Below are 6,244 nucleotides of genomic sequence, written 5' to 3'. Positions count from 1 at the left end.
GGGTTTAGCTGCTCTCCCACTGTTGAAAAATGTTTCAAAAAGCAAAATAAATGATCTTCTAGTTACTAAAGTATTGATTTTGCCTACATCCAGTAATAAAGAGCAAGTCACCTGTAGGTAAAACTCTTGTAAAATATATTTGATACTATAATAGTCTGGAGATAGAGTTATATGCAGCTGAGAGAGGCAGAGGGATGACAAATCATTTCTAATAAGGTGTTTACCTAACATATTTCATGTCAGGTGCTACCCAAACCATTTTCCTTTCCCCTCCTCTGTCCCCCCTCGGAGAAAGAGGGTGGCACAGGGATGGCATCGCGGTGCCTGCAGCCGATGCATCCCTGTGATGGGGACCTGGGCAAACCCCCAGGTGGTGGGGATGCAAAATTGGGGTGGGAATCCTCCTGCAGACTAGAGGCTCTCAGCAAAACTGACCGCCCATTGCAGGACAAACATCACCAGTTCATCTCCCCAGTGGGGGTGGTCTCCAGTGGTCTCTGACGGGGGAAAATGGGAAGAAATGCCTCCTCCAGGTGCTCCAAAAGCAACGCATGACTTGGAATCACAATCCCACTGGTGCTGGTGGAGGTGTTCACTGGGACTAGTGCCGCACTCCTGCTCGAGGAGGGAGGGATCACTTTCCCCAGCCCGCTCATGTCCTTGAAATTTCTCCTGTGGAAAATACGGCCAGCCCGGCTTTGTGCCTGGGAGATGGATTTTATCCCCCAGGAAACATATCTATCATTTTGCTCAGAGGTAGGTACGAAATAAATGCAGTCATGCATTTGAGCATCCGTTACCGAAGGACTGAACTTAGTGCTAAATGATGTAAATCTAGATAAATACCATCGCTTTTGAATAAATTACGTTGGATTTACACCGACGAAACCACAGCCAGCTGTGCTGCCAGAACAGGCAGAGCTCGCACTGATGTCTGAAAGACCAATATGTGGATAGTTTCCTGAAAAGATGGGTGGGAAGAGCCAGTTCTGGGTGTGATGTTCCTGTTAAGGACTGGATCTTCAGTCCCAATATCACAGCCCTCCCTTAGCTTCAGGGACACAGGGTTGGGTCAAAACTCCTTTGCTTCGAACTGCTTCCGTTACCTGCAGCCATACAGGGGGGTGCATCACATAGTTCCCAAAGGAAGCAAATCTCCCAACAACAAATGGCAATTCCCTAAATTTCTGGGTACTGCGAAGACAAGTGGAGCAGAGGCTGGGTTTCCTCTGCTCCTGGTGGGGTCTGGCTCCAGATAGCAAGAGCTAGGCCCCCAGTCAGGAACTGAATTTTAGCACCCTTCTGGAGCTCCTGGGGTGTAAATAATAAGAGGGATTGCAGCAGCCACACAGGTTGCTATTAGATATGTGAGGAAAGGCTTTTCTGGTGAGGAGGTACCTGTCAGAGAAGAGGCAGCACCCCTGGTGCCTCCGAGAACACTGCAGGACACCCAAACCACAGGCCGACAAGGACCATAAGGGAGGTCCGTGAGGGTGGGTGGCTGGACGTGTTCCTGCCCTCTTCCGTCATGACCTGGCTGAGCAGCAGGACATTTTCAGGTGCTTCACCATGGACTTTCTGTAAAAAAGATTCTCAGCAGGATACGCCTGGAACTGACTTTACTGAGGTCTGGCGAATGCCTTCCTCAGAAGGTCTCAGACCCAAGGAGCTATAAGAGGTCTATGGCAACACGGTGGTGAAGGCCCAACTTCTGCCCATAGGTCACCATCCTCAGAGGAGCAAGGTGTCTTGTGCCCAAACTACAGCTGCAGCCCACTGCAACATTGAGTCAAGTCGCAACTGCTCACATTTCAGCTCTGCTGGGCTTCTTTTCCAGGCTATTTAGTTACTCTGAAGGTGGCTCCAAATTCCTGGAAAAAAAAAATATATATATATGTTCCATTTGGGGGAAATTGTTGAGCCAACTCCGCTTGTTTAGCAAAATAGCACTTGTCCTGGCCTTAGACTGATGGATAAAATTTGTTTAAGGACGAGGAGAAGCCTAGGCACTGGATGGTCCCGGACCAGAGGAAAGCCACAGGTAAATGCACGAGTTGGAAAAGAAAATTAATATAATTGACAAATAAACGGGAGCATTTCTACTACCTTATGGCAAAATCTCCATGTCAGCTGGGGGGTTGTGGACTCTTTCCATACAGCCCATGAAAAGAAAGGCAGAAAACCCCTCTTGTGCGGGACACAGCAGCGTGGGTGTCCCCGTGGGAAGGACAAAGCACTTGAGGCCAGGCTGTGCATGGGCATCACCTCCGTGCTGGCTCTGCCACCAGCCCTGGCCAAGCAGTTTGCCATCGCTCATCACCTCTCCTGCTCCCCTCCTTGGCCCTGGCTGCCCTCCCGTGCCCTGCTTCATCTGCAGCTCCTGGGCAGGCCCCCGTCGGCAGGAGCCTCTGAGCACAGCTGGGGTTCACCGAGGAGAGAAATAAGCAGCTCTGCCCGTCATAACTATACTTTAAATTCCCTGCACGGGAGAGACTTCCCCTTTGCATTCTCTCAGCTAACACTTTTGCCAAGAACCAGAGGCTGAAAAAATTGATCTCTTTGGCTGTTTTCACCTAATACTCTTGGTAGATTTGATTCCTTACAGGTATATAAATATATATTTTTAAATAGGCTAAACTAAGAAATGGTTTATTGCAGTTACAAACTGTAGTTAATAGCAAAAAGAAATTCCCTTGGCTGCTTGTGAGAGAAGGATGAAGCCAATGAAGGAAAATGAAGCATTTTTACTCAAACATACGGAACTAGTTATTATCACAATTAAGGTAGAGCAGGAGCAGGAGAAGCTGAGCTTGCTCCACAGTTAATTATTAATTACGTGATATTCAGCTCACCTTCTAGAGGCACAAAATTATAAAATCACATACTGCTGCCATCCAGGCATAAACTTTCTGCAGCAAGGTCTAGGAGGGAAGAGATCTCTAACTCTTGTCAGAGGGGTGAAAGCTGGATGAGGAATTGGAGGAGGTGGAAGAAAGAAAGCAGGAGAGAAGGTGTTGGGTTCCCTTTAAAGCAGGTACCTAAATCTGAGGATTTTTTTAAAACCCTCTTTAAGATGAAGGCTCTGCTAATAACATGTCCAGAAGATGGCTCCTGGCAAATTGCTTTGTTATTCTTGTCAAAAAAAAAAGTCCCTTGGAAGCAGTCAATTTTAAACCATATATCAAAATGATTAATTGCCCTTAAATGAGCAGATGTTGAAGTACCCTTGAATGGGGCTAACGCCTTTTTGGATTGCAAACATAATGTATTCATGGACTTGGAAAAATATCATTAGGGCTATTAATTAGCTATGAGCACCAAAAGCTTTGGTGACTCCAAGGTGTTCACTTTTTTTTTTCTTCTTCTTCTTTTTAAAACTTAAGGGGGAACAACTGGTTTTGCAGGAATACGGTTAGCAGGTATTTTTTAATGCTGTGCAGAAAACCTCGTGAAGTAGCTGAGATTTGGGGAAGCTGTAAGAAATACTGGCTGACCCCTAAATATGGGGAGAAACTAGTCACAACAGCCAGTGTGTGTTATGGCAAAAGGACTTACAAAGGAGAGAGCACAAATGGAGCGGGGCAAGGAAAGGGAAGGGAAGGAATAAAAATAAAAACCTGGCATTGCAGGAGGCTTCTGAGGATATAATTCTGCTCTCAGCCAAGGGAAAACGTGCTAAACTGCAAATGTTGAATGATGGTTTGAGTCAATTTGGGGGAGAAAGGTGCTTTTTGTCCTCCTAATTTGAGGAGAAATTAAGTTTTATTACATAGTTAACCCCGGAGGAAAAATATATGTGTATAAATTCCTCTCCCCCCTAATCTCACTTTCCTCCAAACCTCCAAGAGCAAAAGGAGAAATGTAGCAAGCTGTGGCTTCAGACTTTTTAGTAACAGAAAATCCTTAAATGTGAGCCTGTTTTGGTCTCTTTTCAAATACTGCATCAAATATATTTTCAATGAATTCATGGAAAAGAAAAAAAAAAAAAGGAGGCAGGGGAGAGAAAAAAAAAAACTTTTTAAATCTGTTTAAGTTTATAAACAAGATTAGAGAAACAATGTCAAGGGTCTTATGGAAATGGTGATAGTGCCCCTTTAAATAAGAGCAAGTGGAGATTTTCTATATCACTGTGCAGTTTAAATCTTTCTTGATGGACCGGACACTAGTCCTCCTTAAATCCTTCAGAAAGCTGCTTTAAGGAAAAAGGCTGCGAGGAATTTCTTCTCGCTTTAATTGCTTAAGAAACGGTTCCCACAATGAGCTGTGGCCTAGATTTGCCTCTCATTTAAGTTCTGATTTTTAAAAGTTCACAAGTTAATCCCCTTTCGGTCTCACACGAATGCGGTTGGCGTCGGGGACAAAGTACTGGACAATGTCTGGAACATTTCAAACCTCCCAAAAGATGCCCCATACCAAAAATTAAAACAAAACAAAACAAAACAAACCTGAGCAAAGTGGTCTTGATTTAGTTAAGTAACTATCTTAAGACCTTGTTGCCATTATAATTTGAGGGAAGAATAAATCGTCCTGCACTGTATCTGCCGTAGATGCAGGGTAAGGAGGTTTCCCAGGGTTTGCAGCTTTCTTCCTTGCCCATCTTTCAAGGAAGGAGCTTTATTTCTCTTCAGACAACACGAAATCAAACCTCCGCATCGCCTCACTGTTCTAGCAAGAGGTGGAAGAAAATTCCCCAAAACAAAACGGGAGAGAAGGAGGGAGTTAATGCGGTAGCTGTTTAAAACATAACCAGCCTGGCTTTGGTTTTAGTTGTCCTGAACAAACAGCCACGATTTTTGTGCGAATGTAAGCCCAGTTGCACTCCTTTATTGCACATACCTACGTCCTTGGGGTGGGAGGAAAAAAAAAAAAAAAAAAGATAGGGAAATAACATTTCTTCCTAAATAATATGAGGAAAACGCAATTTGCTTCCAAATTTATGCTCTGATCGTCCCGTGGATTTTTTTTTCCCCCAAAAAATCACTTTTCAGCTGTCTTTCCCGGCCAGCAGGTGAGGGTGCTCAGTGCCTGCGTGGAAACCTGAAGTTCCCTGCTCACTGGGGGAAGATGCAAGAAATGGCTTTCGAGGGGACCTGGGGGGACGTGCACGGACCCAGGCTGTCGGCCAGAATTGTATCGTTCCTCCCACGGCGGTGTAAGATGTCCTTTCTGCTTGGGGAGCGAGAAACCCCCCCACACCCCACCCAGGTGGGGTGCCAGATGTGGGCACCTCTATATTTCATTTTCCTCCGCGATGCGAAACTTCCACGCAAAAAAAAAATAAAAAAAAATATCGCCCGATTTCCGCCCACCTTCTCCACCCGGCTTTCATCTTTTAATTCATTACTTTATTTACCGGTTAAATTATTATTGTTGTTTTACCGGGGTGGGGGGTGGGAACAGCCATTTCTCGCCCAGCAAAGCCGGGGTTTGCTGTCGGACTCGGTGCCAGCCGCAGTTTTGCGGAGCCCGGGGTGGGGGGGGGCGGACGGGGCGGCTGCAGGGGGTCCCCACCGCATCCCTCCCTCGGCTCCCCCGTTTTGGGGAAGAAACCCTCGGATTTGGGGCACGACTCGCGCCGGTCTCCGGATGTTTTGCCCCCACCGATACGTTGGGGCGGGGGGAGAAGTGGGTGAAACCAGCTGTGCGGGCACGCCGGGGATGCTCGCCTATTTACCCGTTTCTGCGGGACCCGCTGAATTAACCGCAGATATTTATTCCGAGGGGCTGCTAAAAGAGCAGAAACCCCGTCGCTGGAGAGCCCGGCAAGCTTTTCTGGAGACGGAGAGAAACTCTTATTAATTCTTCGGGGGGGGGGGGGGGGGGGGGGGGGGGTGGAATTAAAACTAAGGGTTTTTCATCGAAGCAATCCCAAAATCTCCCGTGCTTAATAGCTCAGCGACCAGAAAGGCGAGACAATGGTGAACTCGCGGGCGGAGGGGCTGGGATTTTTTGTGCCTGGGCTGCAAGCACCAATTCAGTAACAACAGAGGGGACCTCGCCCCCCCCCTCCCCGGCACACGGAGGGGGGGTCCCTTCCCCGCTAAATTCAACCACGGAGCCCTGCGAAGTTTGCCGGCCGCTTGGGCGGATTTTTGTACCCCGGGGCTGCCTCCTGCGAGCTACAGGTCGGGGGGGAAGCTGCCCGGCAGGCTCGGGGGGGCTTCCAGGAGGGTGGCACAAATTTGGGGAGCATCCCCCGCCTGCCCCCCTCCCGCCCCCGCCGCAACTCGTTGCGGGTAGCGGA

The sequence above is a fragment of the Anser cygnoides genome, chromosome 8 (assembly GCF_040182565.1).
Source record: "Anser cygnoides isolate HZ-2024a breed goose chromosome 8, Taihu_goose_T2T_genome, whole genome shotgun sequence".
Lineage (NCBI taxonomy): Eukaryota > Metazoa > Chordata > Aves > Anseriformes > Anatidae > Anser > Anser cygnoides.
Note: the sequence above shows the minus strand (reverse complement) of the source record.